General features: G+C 47.9%; 1 long non-coding RNA gene across 1 annotated transcript; it reads left to right on the forward strand.

Annotated features, from left to right (window-relative positions):
* Nucleotides 1–12272: 12272 nt before the first annotated feature.
* LOC118355711 (uncharacterized) lies at nt 12273–18348 on the forward strand. The gene is made up of 2 exons (XR_004818731.2): nt 12273–14938; nt 15294–18348. It is a non-coding gene; the product is annotated as an uncharacterized LOC118355711 (long non-coding RNA).
* The last annotated feature ends 2701 nt before the right edge of the window (nt 18349–21049 follow it).

The raw sequence follows: 21049 nt of genomic DNA on the forward strand, positions 1-21049 counted from the left end.
CAAATCAAATGCCCCTTCCCAGGGCATCAATAATCATACTGGTGGGTCTAATGGATTATTTACAAGTGTCCCTTCTGATTGGTCAGTGACAGTGACAAGCAGGTTTTTAAATATTTATATTTTCCCCCAGCCTTTCCCTCTGTGTAGTCTTCCCTGACCCTAGATAGGCTCATCCTTCTCCCAGGCTCCTTTACATCCCTCTGCTGCAGGCCTTGTCCCACTGGCTGGCATGGTTCTGCCGCCTCCCTAGATGGTGAGTTTCTGAAGGGCAGGGACCCTGACTGGTCCATCATGGTATATCCCCAGGGCCACACCAATGCCCAAGCAGCCATGCTTGTACCTTGGGTACAGGTGTTGATCCTGGGAGGCAACTGCTAGGAGCTGGAGGAGCACCAGGACACTTCAAATAGCCCCCATGTTTGATAGGAGGTACATCCTACGAGTTCTCACATCATGTGCACTCTCACATCAACTCACTCCTTCTGATAAGTATTGCTTCCACTTTGTAGGTGGAGAAACCAAAGCACAGAGAGATAAACTTGGCTAGGTAGGGGCACCTGAGTGGCTCAGTGGTTGAGCGTTTGCCTTTGGCTCAGGTCATAATCCTGGAGTCCTGGGATCGAGTCCCACATCAGGCTCCCCATGGGGAGCCTGCTTCTCCCTCTGCCTGCGTCTCTGCCTCTCTCTCTGTGTCTTTCGTGAATAAATAAATAGAATCTTTAGAAACAAACTTGGCTAGTTAAGTGATGGGCCGGGGATTTGAATCCTAGTCTCAGTGTAAAGTGCCTACTCTTTCCATGCAGTCTCTGAATTCCAAGCACCCTTGCTTGGGTGAGAGCAGTCTCAGCTTTGGGAATTCTGCTCAGCCCGCCAGAACTACACTCAGGATAGTGGGGAGCCTATGAGCATAGACTCACTCCCCTCACCTGCAGTGGCCCCAGGCTAGGAGCACCACATAAATGGGACCAACTCTTTGCCCTGAGCCTCCCTTTACAAGCCTCAAAGCCAAGCCTGGCCTTTGGCTGCCCTTGGCATAAATTCTAAATAAGGATTCTAGGAAGCAGTTCTGCAAAAGATGTAGGACTTTCCAGGGTGAACCAAAAAGACAAGACACAAATGACCCTCCCACAGGGTCACATTTGCATTGACTATTTAGAAGATCCTTTCTGTCCCAGGTACCACCTACATGTCCAACTGTCGTTCTCAAGAGGACTTCAAGGTGGCTTGGTGGAACCAACCCCAAGCCTTGAGCCACGAGATCTGGGTTCAAATTCTGACCTCAGTGTTTAACTTGCCCTATGACCTTGGCAAGCCACTTTACCTTTCTGACTCTTGCTGGCTTTGTAAGTCAAGAGGTTGTTGGGAAAACAGAATGGAGGTAATTAGTACCAAGTGCCTGGCATGGGGCTGAATTTCCCTCTATGAATGGGGATTGACTAGGAGCCTAAAATATCCCTGTCCTTCCAGAGAAAGTCCCTGGTCTCCTCTCCAGCCAGTCTCAGTAATCTACAAATTCCCCAGGTAAGATCACCACACCCCCTTTCTTAACATAACCTGGTTTGACCTTCAGGCTTGTGGGTGGGGGAAGCACAGCCTCTTTTTTTCCTCTTCTGTCCAGAACTCTCTCCTTTGAAACCCATGTAGGAGGCCATAGGCCTCTTTTAGATGAAATTTTGCTTGGGAGAAAGTCCCTGTACTCTGAAAAACAGATAGCAGAGTCCTGCCGCCTCCACCTCCACGTGGTTTGGACAAAATTTTCAGAATTTGGCTGAGCTGCAAACCCAGTATATGAAAATTCTAATTTATCGAACACGGAAGTCACACCTGTGGATTCACTGCTCCCCCACTCATATTGTAAATGGGTCTCCCTTTCAAACCACATGCAACTTCTCAGATGCCTCCGTAGAGTCAAATGGTAGTCTTCCTGAAGTTCTGCTATGCTCTGGAAGCGACCTGAGCAGGCATTTCTTTTCTTTCTTTTTTTAAAGATTTTATTTATTTATTCATGAGAGACACACAGAGAGAGGCAGAGACATAGGCAGAGGGAGAGTTAGTTTCCCTGTGGGGAGCCCAATGCGGGACTCAATCCCAGGATCCCGGAATCATGACCTGAGCCGGCTCAGCCACTGAGCCACCCAGGTGCCCCCTGAGCAGGCATTTCAAGTGGAAGCTTCTACCGTGAGCTTCACAGATCACAAAGCCTGCTCACACCCAGCATCTCACCTAAGACTCACAGGAGCAGCATATTATGCTCATTTTCTAAGCTGAGAAACTGAAGCCCATACAGCGGGAGTACCTCACCTCAACTCCCACACAGAACTGGGGCAGAACAGGACCAGGGTGACCTCGCCCCTTTCCCTATGACCTCATATCATAAGGCAGAGTTTGTCACCTTTTCTTCAGCTTGCATAGCCCCAGTGGTTTCTCTTCTCTGGGTTCCCTGAAACCAACACTGTGAAGTCCCAGCTCCTGAGAATGACAACCTGATGTTTCTGACGTCTATGGATTTCTCCAGCCCCATAGCCGGCAGCTCCAGCTTCATGGGACATCTGTCCTACCTTCCAAATGTGACTTAGAACTGTCACCCATGTCACCTTCTCTGCTTCAAAGATGCTGATGTGGATGGGGCTGGCGGTGACATGGAGATGAAAGTCATAAATGGGTGAGTGCACCAGGCCGTACTAGGATAAAGCCAGCGAGGTGCCCAAGATGCAAAGTGTTTAAGGAAATGGTTTGTTGATAAGTTAAACATAGAATTATCATATGACCCAACAATTCCACTCCTGGGTATATATGAAAAATAACTGAAAATCGGGTGTCCACAGCGGCCCTATTCACAAGAGCCAAAAGGTGGAATCAATTAAAATGTCCATCAACAGATGAGCAGATAAAAGAAAATGTGGTCTATCCATACAATGGGATTTTCTATGGCCATATAAAGCAATGAGGTACTGATCCCCACTACTAGATGGTCGAACCTTGAAAACATTTTGCTAAATGAAAGAAGCCAGTCACAAATGGCCATATGTTGTACGATGTCCAGACTATGCAAACACAGAGAGACAAAAAGCAGACCGGTGGTTGACGGGGTGCATGGGAGGGGGACATGGGGGCTTCCTTTTGGGATGATGAAAATGTTCTGGAACGAGGAAGTGGTGATTGTTCCACGTATCGTGAATGTAGTAGAAACCACTGAATTGTAAACTTTAAAATAGTTTCAGTGGCATATTTTAGGTTGTATGTATTTTACCACAATGAAAGAAAAATATAAGAAAGCAGTCACCCTTGGGTGCCAACCTGCACTTGCACGCCATGAGGGTGTGCACCTTCTTCCATTTTGTGCCCTGGTGCCTCAGCTGCTCACCCTAACCCTGGCTCTGGTGTCAGCAGCCTCCTCCACGGAAGAGGGAATTCTGCGATTGCTCTGTAGCTTCTCGGCTCACCACCGTCCGGGAGGATCCTTCCTTGGGCAGTCCAGCTCATGGGCTGATTGAGAATAGAGGCATTTGGTGAAAAGAGGGATACCTGGGTGGCTCAGCGGTTGAGTATCTGCCTTTGGCTCAGGTCATAATCCCTGTTCCCGGAATGGAGCCTGCTTCTCCCTCTGCCTATGTCTCTGCCTCACTCTCTGTGTCTCTCATAAATAAATAAAATAAAATAAAATAAAACCCCACAACATTGGTAAAAAGAAGCAGAGATAGGGAATTAGGAGCAGGAATTGCTTGGGAACAGCCAAGAAATAGTAGAGAGAAGAAAAACTATGGAGAAAGAACACGGAGAAGGGGAGGAAAGAGAAGAATTGCCAGGCTCAATTTTTAAAACAGCTTTATTGAAATCCAATTCACATACCATACAATTCACCCATTCAAAGTGTACCATTCAATAGTTTTGAGTATACAAAGAGTACAAACTGCCAGTTAGAAGATGAATAAGTTCTGGGGATCTAAAGTACAGTGTGGTGACTATAGTTCATAAGACTCTTGTATACTTGAAAGTGTGAGAGAGTAGATCTTAAAAGTTTTCACCACACACACACACACACACACACACACACACACTCACATGCACGTACACACAGTAATTAGGTGAGGTGATGGATGTGCTAACTAACCTGACTTGTGGTACTTGTATTGATGCTTCCATCAAATCATCACATTGTACCTTAAATTTACACAATGTTGTATGTCAACTATATTTCAAGACAACTGGAAACAAAACAAATTTTATTTCATTTTATTTTTAATGACTTTTTAAATTTATTTATTCATAAGAGACATGCAGAGAGAGGCAGAGACATAGGCAGAGGGATAAGCAGGCTGATAAGCAGGCTCCCCTCCGAGGAGCCAGATGCAGGACTCAATCCCAGGACCCCAGTATCATGCCCTGAGCCAAAGGCAGATACTCAACCACTGAGCCACCCAGGTGTCCCCAAAACAAATTTTAAAATGGTTTTTAGTACAGTCGCAGTTACATACACTATCACCATAGTCAATTTTAGAACATTTTTATTATGAAAAGAGAAATCATCCCCCTCCCTGCCTTCAGCTCTTGGACACTGCATTGAGGAGTCAGGGTCAGTATCTGTGCCTGTGGGGATGGGGAATCTTCGGAAGGAGGGGCTGAGGCTGGAACCAGGATGGAGCATGGTAGCCAAAGGCCCTGAGCAGTCATGAGGTAGAGGGGCATTTGGTTCAACTGCTAAAGAGAGCAAACAACTACTTAGGATTGCTAGCAAAGGCAAAAATTCACATGCCTAAAGTCCCAACCTTTCCGCTTCTGGTTTAAGCCCTCGAGAGACTTTTGCATTTGTGCAAGAAAACAAAGTAAGGGTGCTGGTTGCAGCAGTTTGTGATGGGGAAGAAAAGGAAACAGCCCAAGTGTCCCTCAGCAGGGAAAAGGATCTGTATGTTGTGGACCCTGCACAACGTGAGCTATTATATGACAAAGAAAATGAATGATTCCCTGTGCATGTATATAGACAGAGACATTTTTCAAAAACATTGTGACCTGTGAAAAAAATGAGGTTGTGAAAGCCTGCATGTAGTCTAACACTATATGTGCAACATTTTATCATATGCAAGCCATCATAAATAATTTTTACTTTCTATTTTGAAATGATTTCAGACTTAGGGGAAAGTTGCAAAATAGAACAAAGAATGTCTGTATACTTTCAGATTCCCCAAATGTTCGCTTTATCAATGTCTCCTCCCACTATATAAACACATATATATGCTTTATCTTCTTACCTCTGTCTAATCTCTGCAGGTGTATGGATATAGATACAGATATAGATATATACACATACATGTAGGAGGCATGTTTGGGTGTGCACAAATATACATATATATGTATTATTTCTCATTGAATTATTTATGTTTTTTTTTTTTTTTTTTTGCTTTTTAAAGATTTTATTTTGGGGGTGCCTGGGTGGCTCAGTTGGTTAAGCATCTGACTCTTGATTTCAGCTCAGGTCACGATCTTAGGGTTGTGAGACTGAGTCCCACATTGGCTCCACTCTGAGTGTAGAACCTGCTTAAGGTTCTCTCCCTCTCCCTCTGCCTCTTCCTGCCCCTGCTTTCATACACTCTCTCTCTAAAAAAGAAAGGAAGGAAGGAAGGAAGGAAGGAAGGAAGGAAGGAAGGAAGGAAGGAAGGAAGGAAGGAAGGAAGAAAGGAAAGAAGAAAGAAAGAAAGAAAGAAAGAAAGAAAGAAAGAAAGAAAGAAAGAAAGAAAGAAAGAAAGAAAGAAAGAAAGAAAGAAAGAAAGAAAGAAAGAAAGAAAGAAAGAAAGATTTTATTTATTTGTTTTTTAATTTTTTTTATTAATTTGAGACTGGGTGAGGAAGGGTAGAGGGAGAATGAGAGGGAGAGAGAGAATCACAAGCAGAATCTCCACCGAGTGCAGAGCTTGACAATGGGGCTCAATCCCATGGCCCTGAGATCATGACCTGAGCTGAAACCAAGAGTTGGATGCTTAACCACACAGGCCCCCACCTAGAGATTTGACTTTTAAATAATCTCAATACCCAATGTGGGGCTCGAACTTACAACCACATGATCAAGAGTTATATCTTTTATTGACTGAGCCAACCAGGAAAACTTCTCTGAGCTATTTGAATGTCAGGTTTATTGACATACAATTTACATATGATAAACATATTCCTTCTAAATGTACAGTTTGATGAGTCTTGAAAATAGAGTGAGAGGGGGAGGGAGAGAAAAAATACCAAGCCGACTCTGCTGAGGACAGAGCCCTATGAGGGCTCCATCTCACCACCCCAAGATTATGACCTGAGACAAAACCAAGAATCTGACACTTAACTGACTGAGCCACCCAGGTGCCCCTGTCTGGCCAGAGGTTTATCAATTTTCTTGACATTTTTGAAGAGTCAGTTTGTGCTTTCATTTATTTTCTCTATTGTTTTTCTGCTTTCTATTCATTGATTTCTACTCTTTTCTTTACCATTTCCTTCTTTCTGCTTGCTTTGGTTTTAATTTTCCCTGCTCTGTCTAGTTTCTTAAGATCCAAAGCTTAAGTAATTGATTCTAGAACTTTCTTCTTTTCGAATATATTCATCTTTAATACTATAACTTTCCCTCTATTATGCTGCTTTAGCTGCATCACACAGACTTTGATATGCTGTGTTTTCACTGTCATTCAGTTCAAAATATTTTCTAATTTTATTTATGATTTCTTTCCACATATTGTTTGCTGATGCATACATGTATTTTCAAAGTTAAAACAAATCCGTAGATGAAAATGATACATAACAACCTCCAGATGGGGCTCATCCCTGGGAGTGAGGGACAGATGTAAACGGGGTGGGATATTAACAATCCTCACCAACATTTCCTTTCTCTTCTTCTTCTGAGCATAAGAGATGATTACACTTCACTGACCCTTTGAAGTTATACAGGGACATACGACTTGCTTTAGGCAATGAAACGTGAGCAGAAATGACATATGCCACTTCCAAATGAAACATCTAAGAGCTAAAGTGTGAGTGTTCATGCTCCCTTCTCGCATGGCAAGCCCTGAAGTCACTTGTTGAGATCACAGCACCATAAAATGAGGGAGCAGCCATCAGCCGGGGGTCCTGAGAGACTACCGTGAATAGGCCTCTCTCCAGTCAATCCTCATTGGATATAGGGAATGAGAGAAAAAGAGATCTTTGTTATTTAAAGCTACTGAGGTTTGGGGATTGTTTGCATAACTTAGCCTTTCCTGACTAATCAGGGAGCTTTGACTGGACGGTTGGTACATGAGTGTTTGCCATATGATTTTCTATGATTTCTGTACATTTTAAATATTTAGTGTTTCTCAAGGAAAGCCATATTAGAGGAGGAGAGGAGGTAGAAGAGGAGGAGGAGGCTCCTGGAGTGTTGGTTGGGCTTTTTTGTTGTACCCCACAAGTTGTTTCTCCATCTTGCCTTTGGGTCTGGGCCAGTTAGGGCAGAGGGGACTGGCTGTATCTCCAGCCAGATCATCACCTGGGCACAGATGCTCCTCCACCACCTTCTCCTTCTTCAGACCACTTGACACCATCTGGTACATCCGATATTTATTTGTATGTTTATTGTCTCTTACCCTGTAAAAAGTGAAGTCCTTGAGACCAGGTACTTTATTTCTAATGCCAGTGCCTAGAACATGTCTGGCACATGGAAGCAGATCAGTATCGGTTTATTAAATGAACAAATGCAGAAGGTTGCTTCCACTGGTCATCTCTGCCCAGAGAGGATAGGGCCCCCATCTTCTCTCTGCTCCACCTTCCTTGTCCCTTGCCCTTCCTCCTAAGTGAATGCACAATGGAGTCGTTGAAAGTATAAGCCACTCGTTACTCAAGGGCCCAGATATAAACTCCAAAGCTATGGTCTGTGGAGAATGTGGATGTGTACCTGCATCTGTCAGTCTTTTGGGGGTGGGATGAGGGCCTTGGGGCTGTGCTCCTTGGGTAGACATCTTCTCCTGCTCCTTTCCTTGCCCAGGTGAGAGTCTGGCGGAAAAGATTCCAGAGAGGCAAAGGACGGATAGCACCTTCCCACCAAGGTCTTCCCCACAGCCTCAGGGAGGAGCCTGGAGCTTGGTTTTCTCCAGCAGATGCAGGAAACATGGGCCTTGCTACTAGGGCTGCTGGGAGGGCCCTGCCTCACCACTTAGCTGAAGAAACTCCCTGGCCACTTGGGCATGGAGACGCTCTGGCTCCACCAGCCCACGCAGAAGCCTGAACTCATGTAATTAGACATAATGACACATGGCAGGCGCTTCCAGCATCTCATGCTCTAATGACATATCCGCCTTCCAGACCAGATCTGGATCTCAGGGGCCAGCAAGGCTCTAATTAGGTCTGGTGCCAGCAGGTGGGAAAGCCAAAGAAGCTTGGCCTTGGAGTTCGTCAACCTGTGGGCCAAGTCCAGTTTGGCTACTTTTTGACTATGAGGTTCTGGACGAGCCAATTCAATTTCCCAAGCTTTCATTTTTCTCATCTGTAAAATGGGGCTATAAATTTATACCATACAGGGCTGTTGTGAGGAGTGTGAGTCCTCTCCAGGGACTCTGCTGGTGGCACTGGAGCTGGAATCGCTTGCGTCTTGGGGAGGGGCTGGGTGCAAGGGAAACCAAACCTCCAAAGGCCAATTTGACCAAAGCTAAGGGTCATAAGATATGTACTCCTCTAGTGCATGTGTTCTTCTTTTAAGATAATATCCTATGGATTTTTTTTTTCATTGTATCACATGGGAGATTTTCATCTTAAACTGATTTTTCATAAATCCTTTAAAAAGTCCTTTTCTGTCTTCTCAGCACTTCAGCATTTGGGGGATTCTTTTGCAGATTTTGCTAAATAAGCAACTCCACAAATTGTCCAAATTTGTTGCTTTGCTCAAAATGTATTTCTTTTAATTATACTTTTCGATTTTGATTTCAATTTTTATTAACATTGTACATGCACTCCGTTCTGCAAGACTTACAATTGTAGCATCCTATCTAATCTCTTTGCCCTCAATTCCCAGCCACCAGAGACTGCTGTTTTCAACAAGACACAGCAATTTCTTTTTCATTTACTTTTGTGCTTCCAAATAACATGCTCATTCTGTTTTTAAAATCTTATAAAAGTTCATTTTTTGTGGTTGAAAAACTCTTCACTGAATTAAATGCATAAAATATCAATGTATATACAAAAGGATTTATTTTATTTTTTATTTTTTAAAAAATTATTTATTTATTTATTTATTCATGAGAGACACACACAGAGAGAGAGAGAGAGAGAGGCAGAGAAACAGGCAGAGGGAGAAGCAGGCTCCATGCAGGGAGCCTGACGTGGGACTTGATCCTGGGTCTCCAGGATCACGCCCTGAGCCGAAGGCAGGCGCTAAACCACTGAGCCACCCAGGCTGCCCATACAAAAGGATTTAATGCATAATATATACAATTATCTTTAAAAAGGCAGGACACAAATCCTAAGAATGAGTTCTTGCTATTTCCTTTTATTTCTTTTTTTTTTAATACAGTTTCTTCATTGGTTTGCTTAAGAATGCCCAAAGTGGGGTCCAAACTCATGATCTGGAGATCAAGAGTTACACGCTCTGCTGAGCCAGCCAGGTGCCTCATCCCCTTTTATTTCTTGATTTTCAGTTTTAGATTTAATCTGCTACCCTCATATTTTGGAAAAGAAGAGTTTCCTTCCTGTACAATCCCCCTCTATGCTTCCCCTGGTAACATCTTCCTTACATGATCATGTCATTAATTTGGGATTGGATGAATATTCAGAGTTTGTCTTATGACAATGTAAATGTTATTGACAGCCCAGCCACATAGAGTGCTATGATTACATTGACTTTCTTGCATGTGTTTCTGTTTCTCCTGGGATTATCCATCTTCATTGTTTTTTGCTTGCTTATTTTCAGGGTTCTACCTGGTTAACCCCAAACCCTATGGCTGGAGATGAGGTTATTAGGCAACCCTCTGCTTCATCTTTTTTTTTTTTTTTTTTTTTAGAGATATACAACAGTGGTCTCCTTTAACACTTTTACAATGTTGTGTGGCATGGGATTAGAAAATAATTCTAAGAGACTTCAAGCTACAGAAAATATGTAAGAATGGTGTGAAGAACTCCATTTGCCCTACATCCAGACACCTGATTCACATTTGACCAGTTGCTCCCATGACATCATGGATAGAAAGTGACCCAGCCCAGCATCCTATGCCATGCCTCCGTAGAGTTCCTCTGTCCTACCTAAAGTCTCACACTCTTGATGTTTTAAAGAGAACAAGCCAGTCATTTTGCAAAACGTTGCTCCATTTGGATTTATCCATGTTTTCCTGGTAATTATGCCAGGATTGTGCGTTTGGGGGCAGGGATAGCACAGGAGAAATGCTGTGTTCTCTCACGGCCCCTCTCAGGTGCCAACCAATGTCAACTCGTTGACACTGGTAGTGTTAACCTTGATCACCATTTGACCCGGTTTCTCCATCGTCAAGGTTACTTTTGTGCAAACAAGTTTCTGGGTGGAGATACTTTAGCACTATGTAAAAATTCCATTCCTTATTTCCCTTATGTCTCTAGTTTTAGCATTCCTCGATGCCACCTGCCTGAAATCATCATCATCATCATCATCACCAAAACGTGATTTTCTTCTTCCCTTGTTTTTTGGCATTCTATTGTAAGGAAAAACATTCTCTTCTACTCATTTATTCATTTGTCCACAATGGTGTGGATTCATGGATTCCTATTTTATTTGATGGGCTATGACCCATCACTCATTAATTTTGGTATGTGAGTTATACCAGGTTTGGCCAGAAGAAGCCCCAGCCAGCTCTTGTGTCCTTTTGGCATGCGTCCCTTCGTGCTCTGGGCACTCCTTTACTTTCTGACACTAGGCTTATCTAGTACTTTCTTTGGCTCTACATAGGAGCCAGCCATTCCTCCAAAGAGCTTGATATCAGTCTAGGAGGAGGATGCTATTTTAAAAATAAGATCTAGGTGCTAAGTGTGCTTGTTGCTACTGGTGTGTTGCTGCTCCCAGACCTTCTTGAGTAGAGCTGTAGAAACACACACACACACACACACACACACACACACACACACACACTTTCTGGCTGACCACTCCATTTCCAACCCAGCACCACGGAGTTCTTCAGTGTTTTCTTCTCATATTCATGCCTCCCTTGTCAGCAAGAAATCTGCCTCCTTTAATCCACATGGATGATGCAACTGCTCCATCCCCTGCATACATCTGTTCTCTGACCCTCTAGGTTAGGGTCCCACCCAGCCTTAACTCTGGCCTCACAGGGGCCACCACATCCCCACCCCACCCCCCCCTTCTGCCCTGAGACTTCCTGCTGGATGATCTGAGAAAGGAAGGCAGGCAGGGGGAAGAATGGCAAGAAAAGAGAGTGGGTGAGGGGGGAAGAAGGGAAAGAAAGAGAATAGGCCAACAGGCATGGGATGGATTTTATAGCTTCAGAAGATTTCTGGCATTTTCAAGAATGTTTCCATTGTCTCTACTTCACCTCCCTGATGTAGCCATTGGAGGGAAGTGGAATAAAGACACCAGGGAGTGCAGGCTGCACCCCAGTTTGAGCTGCAGATCCCAGAGGTGGAGGCCCTTGGCCCTTCAAAGGCTTTACCCATTCATCTCCTGCATATTATTAAAGACTTTACGCATTTAAATAATTTTTTTTAAGTCGAGGTAAATATGCTTAGCTCCAAGAGTTGGTGATATGACAAACTGATTCTCTGCTACATTGTCAGGATGAGGACTGGGAAGTGAAGAGGGTCCCTATGCACAGACTCTCAGGTCCCCTCCTCCTCCACCCAGAGTACTTCTACTCATCTGTGTTTGAACTACTGGGCCTTACCAGGTTCTTCGTAGGTTTAGAAAGAAAACTGAGCCTGGATGCAAGTCTCACTGGGCCTCCAGCTTGCTGTGTGACCTTGGACAGGCCCCTTGCCTTCCCTGGGCCTCAGCTGCCCCTTGGGGAAAGGAGAGGTTGGCTTCTGAGTTCTGTGCATCTCTGCCTTAGGAGGTGGCACACACAGCTGGGGACTGGTGGAGTCTTCTTTGGCCACCAGTTCCCAAGGCAAGGGAGAGAGGAGCCAAGCTTCCCTTCCTCTGCCAGAGGAATAGGTCCTCGGGCTGGGTCTGGGCCTGCAGCCAAGGGGAAACACAGACAATACACTGGAGTCACCCTGACCGCTTGGGACACGTTGTGCAACTTCCGCCCCGGGCCTGCAAATAAGACTTTGGCCCTTGGACTTCGAGCTCTGAGCAGCCCTCTCCCCTTCCCAGGACTGAGGCCCTCCAGTCTAGGAGACAAGCCTGGGGAGTGGACAGGGTGCTTTCTTAGTCCCAAAGGTGGCCAGGTGGCTCTGAGTTCTCACCAAGGAGGGTTTTACCAAAAGGGGTCAGAACACATGCTGCGGGAGCAAATGAAGGAGGCCAGCAGGTGGGGAAACTCTGTGTGAAAGTGTGTTTGCCTGTGTCTGTGTGTGAGCAGCAGCACATGTGAGCTAGGTGGGAGGATTTGCCTGTGGCACGGTCATCCCCATGGTCCACGGTCATCAGGGGAGTGATACTTGAAGGTTGTCTGAATGCTGCCTTAAGCCCATGTAGACGCATAGGAGTAAATGCACCAATCTGCCCAGGAAGTGAGTCCAAGTGTTTGGGGGCACCTTGGTGAGCAGATGTTCGTGTGTGTTAGCTGTTCCCATGCATGCATATTTTGGGACATGTTGCAGATTGCATGCATGTGAGGTGATGCACGTGGGCGTGATTCCCTGGGACCACGTGTGGGTTGTGTGGCTAGGAGTGTGTACTGATGGATGTGCATGTGGGTGTGAATCATGTATATGTGTATATTGGTGGATGGTCGTGTCTGCCCACTGTGAGTACAAATGTGTGTGTGTGCTCACACAGGTGTGAGCCCCTGACTGCTGAGCCTGTGGTCTCTGTGGGGGTGTGATGGTTTGTAGACATGTACAGCCTCTGGTCCATGTGAGTGCACGTGAAGCATGGATGTTCATGCAAGTGCTGGTGTAGGACACGTGTCCCTGGGGATTCGGCCCAGCTCATCACGTGCTTCACCTTATCGCTTCCCACAAACCTGCCAAGGACCCTGCATGCTTCCAGTAAGTCTGCATTCTGAGCCCAATTTCTCCACCTGTGCCATGGAGGGTGAGGCTGGTCTGGAGGAGTTATCAGGCTCCTCTTCCCTTTGTGGGAGCCTGTGTGAGCACCCACAAGGAACATGGATAATATGGGGAAATTGAGAGCCCAGAAATCCTAAGATTTGCCTTGGCCCCTGGGTGAGGGGCAAGAGGCTGGGATGGGATACACCCAGAAAGGGCCTGAGGGATCTGCTGGAGCCTTCCACCTGATCAGGCCCTGCTGCAGCCTAGAGGCAGGGGGCTGCCCTGAGTGACTACCCCGGGCTCTGGAAAGGGAAAAAGGAGTATGGGGGGATGGGAACGGCTAGGGGACCTCTGTGAGCAGCTCCCAAAAGGAGTCTCAGGGGCTTTGGGTGGGAGGTAGGAATACACCTCTCTACTCACTCAAAGAGTCTGTCCTAACTTCCTTACTCCTTAACTGGTGGGGCCCTGAGTGGCTCCTATCATGGAGGCACCTTCATTCCCCTCAGGACTGGTTTTTTTTTTGGGGGGGGGGCTGGTTTTAAAATTCAAGGCTTTGGCCTGAGTGTCAGAGATGATCCTGAAGCTGGTGGAAAAGCTTGCTTAATGCCTGCTCTGTCCAGGCCCTCTGCAGGGCTGGCGGGATGGGGTGCTTTTTGCTGCCTTCACTACCTTCTCTACCCCCACTCCTCGCAGTCCCTCCCAGCCGTGATGCAGACAAGCCCTGTGTACAGCATAGTAAAGGGACAGCATCGAAGCATCACGGTACACTCCACCTTTGCTGCAAAGGGCAGTGTCAGCACAAGAAGGTTCTGTTTGCAGAGAGAAGGTTCACTGCAAGGAGCTCAAAGAAGCTATAGCCCCATCCAGCCCCACTGTGATGTGCCCACAGGACTCAGGTTCTGAGCCTAACCACCCAGGCCAAGGACTCTGGGCTTGGAGAAGAGGGAAGCGATTCCACAGGAAAGGAAGTCCTCGATGTCTCCTACAAAAGTCAGGGCCAGTGAGAAGAACAGAGGGCACCCCAGATATTTCAAACAGAGGAAGTTTAATACGGGCAATTGGTTACCCAGGAGAGGAAAGAGCTGAAAAGCCAAACAGCAAATGGTAAGACAGTGTAGTCTGGGCATGAGCTACTACCAGGTCAGGGTGGGGCAACACACGGAGGAGGTGACAATTCTGCTTGGGGGTGGTGGAATCATGGCAGGAGCCACTGCATGGCTGAACCACAGAGGACTGGGTAGTTTTGTAGGAGCTGAAGATGAGAAGACAGCACTGGAACAATGACACCCTCCCCCCACGAAGCAGAGGGAGAGGGGGAGAAACATTCTGGTGTCTCCCACCTCCCCAGACCTTTCCCAGTACTTCCCAGTGGCCCAGCCTAGCATGAAGCCAGTTGGCAAAGGAGCCTGGGAAAAGCGGTTTGCAGGAGGTGGGCTGTCACATATGAAAGCAAATGAGCAATGCCCAGCACTTCCCCCTGTCACACTCTGCATGGGGTGAGAACTCAGGAAAAGCAAAGAAATATTTGGCACTGTCCCCGGGACTATGGATATGACTAAGTTTTGATAAGAGTTTAATGGACCGCGCGCACACACACCTTTCCCGGTGCCACCTGCTTCCTAAGTGTGGCTAAGCAGTCCCCACCCCAGCCCAGCGAACTCAGGACAAGACCCTTGTGCTGGAGTCCAGGAAACTGAGGCTTGCAGAAGGGAAGTAGCTTCTCTCAGGCCTCACAGCTGGAAGATGGCAGAGCCTGGGCTCATATTCACATTGGTGTGACTCCAGGGCCCGTGGGCCTGAGAGAGAAATGGTAAGTCTGGTGTCAGGTCCTACTGCTGGGAGCAGATGCTGATTACCAATCTGGGTTGGAGGCACTGGGTAAAATTCTCTGAAGAAGAGAGGATAGGGTGAGGCCAGCTGGGGAGAGAGGATGCAGGTTGGGAAACAGAGTGTAGCGGGAAAGAGCAGGACGTGGGGTCTCAGCAGGCTGGGTCAAATCTGCTCTGCCGCGTACCAGTGTGTGACCGGATCTCTGAGCCTCAGCTTCTCATCTGTGAAATGGGCATAATAGTAGGCCTAGTCCCTGCTTCACGGGGCTGTGTGAGAACTGTGAGTTGGACAAGCGCTTGCTACTATTCAGTGCTATTCTCATTTCTGTTTTGTAGGTTAGGAATTGAAGAGGTAAAGCAGATGAATGAAGATGGTACCACTAGGAAGTAGGATATGACTGAGTCTGCGCTGCCTCTGTGGCACTCCCTCCGACCCTCTCCCTTGTGGTCTGGCCCCCCAGACTCCTTCTTTATCTCAGTGGCCCACACCACCCATCCCCGCTGTGATGTGGAGTTGCCTTCTCCTTGTGTCTCCCCTCTGATAAGTCACCTCCTCCTGGCAGCCTCCAAACTTGGAGCTGCCCCAGCTTCCTGCTATTGCTGGCCTCTGGGCTGCAGTACCATCTCCCACTGGGTTTCTCAGCTCTTCTATCCTTCTAGCCAGCCCCCTATATTAACTTCTCTCCGTTAGGAACCTAGTGTTTTGGTTTTCCTGCTGATACCTCGCCTGGTACAATTGTCACCAGTTATTGTGGGATTCCTTAGACGAGGAATGCTTCCACGTGCCTCTCATGTGTTAAAGCACAAGGTAGGAACCCTCGCCGCACTTGACAGAAGCAGAAGTAGAAGTAGGGCATCTGGAGAGGAGAAGCCACTGGCCTGCAGTCACACAGCTAATGAGAGACAGGGCTGGGCTCCCAGTCAGGGGGTAGAAATCCAGAGCCCACGCCCTGCCTACCGCCTGGCCTGCCATTGGCCATCCTGACTGCCAGATGACTGCCTAGGTGCCAGAACCCTGCCCTGATGGCAGCCTCTGTGACATCTCCATCTGGCTGCTCTGCCCTACAACAGCCCTCAGTGACATGACTGTGGATGGCATCTCTGCACCTGCTCTCCAGCTGAAGACCCCAGTGTCTGCTGAGGGGCCAGTAGGGGATTTCGGACCCTTCACGCTCCGTGGCCTCCTCGCTCTTCTTCCTCACTCCAGTGTCTCTTCCTGCCAGCCTCTTCCGCCCCTGCCACTCCTGGCATGCCACTCCATGCCAGAACCCTCGATGACTCATCCACATAGAGCTTTCGCTTCCTCCTTCTTGTTAAAGGCTCTTGGCCTGCTGCAGCTGCAGAAAGGAGGTGCCTCCTTGGGGGCTCGAAGGCCCGGAGGAGCAGCCATGGGCCCTGCTGAGGGCTCAGGGCCCAGACGCAAGGAGCTGGGGTGCTGTCCCTGTGGAGCATAAGGTGGCAAGAGGGCTTCTCAGGCTCCCTGCCAGACACTGGCCTGGGCCAAACTCTCTCCAAATGGCCGGTCACCTACACAGGCTGGCATACCGGGGACCGACCTAGAATTTTTAAGCTGGAATTGTGCCTCTCCTACTTATGAGACATCAGAGGGACCCGTCTTCATTCATTTGTTCGTTTGTGCATGGATGCTTCATGACTTTCTCCCTCTGTTCCCTCATTTAACAAATCTGTCCTGGTCTCCTAGGTACCAAGTAGTCCCTAGTGGACCAAGAAACCGAAGTTCATTCTCTGCCCATGAGGATCTCCCAGGTGAGGGGGTGGGAAGTGAGGTTGAGGGACAGATCTGTAAACAGAGAACCTGAGTAGGGTTAAAGAAAACCCAAAACAGGGACGCCTGGGTGGCTCAGCCGTTGAGCATCTGCCTTTGGCTCAGGGTGTGATCCCAGGGTTCCGGGATCGAGTCCCACATCAGGCTCCTTGCATGATGCTTCTCCCTCTGCCTCTGTCTCTCTCTGGCTCTGTCTTTCATGAATAAGTAAAATTTAAAAGAAAAAAAGAAAACCCAAAACGGTAGGGAAGCCTTGGGGGTACTTCTGAGATCTCTTCATACAGTTTACCAGACATGTGTACACAGAAATGCTTCCTCATTACAAGCTGGCTTCCTCTCCCTTTAGAGCATTCTATAGCGACCAGCTGCTCCAAGGGCAAGGCTAAAAATTAAACTTCACTGAGCCTCCTCGGTGCAGGTGTGTTGTGCAACTTCGAGGGGTTGGGGAGGGCCCATTCATATCCTAGTCTAAGGGGATGGCATCTGGTTGAATGACCCTGCTGTGGAGCCAGACCTGGGTTACACTTAGGGTCATTTTCTTACCATGTGACTTTAAGGAAGTTGGTCATCTCTGAGCCTTGGTTTACTCATCTGTAAAATGAAGCTATTGATAACGTCAGTGTTGTGTTTTTGCAAGAATTCAATGAGATCATCCATGCAGAGCACCTGTACCATGTAAACATTGAAGCACTTGATAAATGCCAGCTGTCATAACAAATACTACTGTTTACAATGAGGTTCTATGGGTGCCTGAATCCCCCCCCACCCCCATGTATGTGTCTGTCTGGCTGTCTCAAGGGTGGTCAGGGAAGGCTTCCCCAAAGAGGTGACATTGACCTTGTGTCTTGAAGGAGAAAGTGGGGGAAAAGCATTCCAGGTAAGGGGAAAGGCCAGATTAAGTCAGGGTGTGGGGAGCACTTTGGGGCAGGCAAAAGGACCAGGCCAAGAGTGGCCTGGAGGGGTGGGCCTGGGCTCCTCAGGCCTCAATGCTACAGCCTGGCTGGGAGCAACTGTTGGATCTGGGTGGGTGGGGACTGCCCCAGCTTGGTATCTGAGATACTGGCAGCTCTCACCCTTTTGTCCCCTCCCATTTCTGGGCCTCCACTTCCTTCCCCTGCACAGACCACAGAGGCATTTCAAAGGAAGCTGCTACTTATTTTAGCAGTGATCCCTGGACACCCCCACCCACAGCTACCCCTGCCCCTCTAGGCCCCTGTGAAGGGCATCAGGCCATTCTTCTGAGTCATAGCCTCAGTGAGGGCCTGGTCCTACCCCCTTTCCTGCAGCAAGCCAAGCCCAGTCTCAATGGTTGAAGACATGGGTTCAAGCCCAGCTCTGGCATTAACTTACTGGACAACATCCTAGTCCCTTCATCTTCCAAGTCTTGGGTCCCCACTGGGCAGGCACTGACCTCTGGGCAGAAAGTGGGGTGGGGATGGATGTGCTGCCACACTCCTCTGTTGTCAGACTGGAAGAACTAGAGACAGGGTTGCAGGCAAGATCGAGTTTGGGGGCCCAGAAGCTTATACTTTGGAGGTCTGGCCTTAAGAAAAACAGAATCACAAATACAGATACTTATGAAAGTAAAATTCTATTTAGAAAGAATCTGTGCATGTGAAGCTTTTTTTTTTCAGCGTCCTGAAAATCTGGTTTTTGGAGAGGGTCCCCCAAATCCTCAGGAGACAGTGGGGAAACTGAAGCAAAGAGCGAGGATGTCACTGGCTCTACACGATCACACAGTTGGGGACTGGAAGGCTAGGATTTGAACCCAGATTTGTCAAAACCTGATGCCCACATTTTGCTCCCTATCCTCAATAGCCCCTCAAAGTCCCACTGGTGTGAGGGAGGAAGGAAGAGAGACTGCTGGTGAGAACACAGGGCTATGGCCAAACAGACTCACCAAAGTCCCAGCTCTGCCCCTTTCCAGCTGTGTGACACCTCTGGAGCCTCAGTGTCCTCATCTGTAAAATGGCATGATGGGGAGTAGTCGTGTGCTCTCTGCAGCAGCTGGCACACAGCAGTTCTATTTCTTTTTTTTTTTTTTAATTTTTATTTATTTATGATAGTCACAGAGAGAGAGAGGCAGAGACACAGGCAGAGGGAGAAGCAGGCTCCATGCACCGGGAGCCTGACGTGGGATTCGATCCCGGGTCTCCAGGATCGCGCCCTGGGCCAAAGGCAGGCGCCAAACTGCTGCGCCACCCAGGGATCCCTTGGATCTTATAAGTCACCCTGAACCACACTGATGCTGCTAATGGCTAACCCTTGTCTAGAGCTTACCTTGTGTCACGCATGGCTCTAAGTACAGCTACTGAAACAGTAAACGTTAATGTTTAAATACGAATTACTAAAGGAAGTTCCCAAGTTGCTCAGAGTGGAGGGTCATCTCATCCCAGGCAGAGGGAACAGCATGTGCAAAGTCAAGAGGCAGAAGGATACCTGTGAGGAAGGGAAAGGAACCAGGAGATTGTGAGGGACTGGAGGACTGTGCGGGCCAGGAGTAGTACAGAGGAAGCTGAAGAATTAGCTCCCTGGTTTCTTTTTGGGTTCCAATCCCCTGAGCAGCAGCTTCAGCCTTGCGTGAAAAGTGTCTGTGAGGGGAAGGCCTGCTGGTGTGCGGGGTGAGTGTAGGACGCAGAACCTCAGTCAGAGGCGGTCCCCGACATTGGCCTTTGGATTGGGAGGCCATGGCAAGGCCCTGGCATGATCCTTTGCTGCCTCCCCTCCTGCTTTTCTAGTTTTGACAATTCAGAAGCCTTCAGTGAAGTGAAACGGGGGAAGATGTGAGCCTTACTTAGGGTCACCCCACCGACCAGCTTCTCAACCTCCCCGGCTGACCGACTCCCTGTCCACCTTTTTGTCCATCCATGAGTCTGAACACTCAATGCTGACCTGGAACAGTACTCTTCATGCATTGCCTATACCCCCTCAGTCTACCTCTGAATTCCCAGTGACTGTCCCGGCTGTAGGGGGGACATCCTCTATCCCATCCCCAGCCCCCACATCTCCACTTCCCTGCCTAGAACTTTCTCGGGTAACACAGAAGCCCACTTTCCACAGTGCACCCAGAAATGCCAGGGCTGGAATGTCCACAGAGCAGCCCTCACCCAATGATGGATTGTGGACAGTGACCAAAGGTAGGACCATTCTGGGCACATTGCACACTGCTGCTTGGTGGGTCCCCAGGGGGGCTAAGTCCCAGGTGCCCAGCAAGGAACCTGCTCATGTGTACCCCTTATTGGATTTTCTCCTTTCCCTGGCAGACTTTCCCACTCCTTCATCCCTATCTCCCTAGATTATCGCCTCCAGAGAAGCCACGTGCTCCCATTGCCCTCCCCATGTCTCCTCCCATCAGCTGCTTATGATTTGTCCAGATGGTGAATATTCATGGTACCTACTCTGGTGACCCCTTACAAGATGAGGAGGGCACAGCCTTGCCCTCAAGAGCCCATTGACTTGTGTAGAAGGACGCAGGCTCCACAGGGTGGGCTGGGGCAAGAGGAGGTAAGTGCTGGTTTTAGCCACTTTTTCAGCCCATTATGGTTCCCCACTATGGGCTCTCTCTTGTGTGTAACTTTCCAAGGAAGCTTCTAGCAGCCTGTGTTGTGTCTGGCAGGAAGGAAGGAAGAACAATACTTAACACTTGTGCTCACTTCACTTGAGCCTCTCTACATGTATTAAGCCCATTCATTCTCCCAGCAGCCCTAGAAAGGATACTCTTAACTTGAACTCCATCTTACAGATGGGGAAAGTGAGGTATGACGAGTCTCACCTAAAGTGGTGTAGGTAATAGCAAGCAGAGCTGAGATTTCAGCCCAGGCAATCGGACCTTTAGTTTAGCTTCTGTGCTTTGCTGTTTGCATGAGGGAAGGTGGGAGGGGATTTGGTTTGATGCAGAAGAAAGGATTCAAATGCACATGAGGGCAGAGAAGGCAGACCAGCACCAAGAAAAAAATGCTTGGAAACATGCTTCCATACTTGTGTGCTCTAGTGCACACAAATCCACGAGTGCCATGTACACACAAAGACAAGTCTACACAAAAATGCATGTTTTTTTTTAAATGAGGCCAAAGATGATGGCCAGTTTTTTTCTTTTTAAGATTTTTAAATTTATTTATTCATAGAGATGCAGAGAGCGAGAGAGAGGCAGAGACACAGGCAGAGGGAGAAGCAGGCTCCACGCAGGGAGCCCGACGTGGGACTCGATCCAGGGTCCCCAGGATCATGCCCTGGGCTGCAGGCGGCGCTAAACCGCTGTGCCACCGGGGCTGCCCAAAAATGCATGTTTAACTAAATGCATATGTAT

This window comes from Canis lupus, chromosome 9, assembly GCF_003254725.2.
Source record: "Canis lupus dingo isolate Sandy chromosome 9, ASM325472v2, whole genome shotgun sequence".
NCBI lineage: Eukaryota > Metazoa > Chordata > Mammalia > Carnivora > Canidae > Canis > Canis lupus.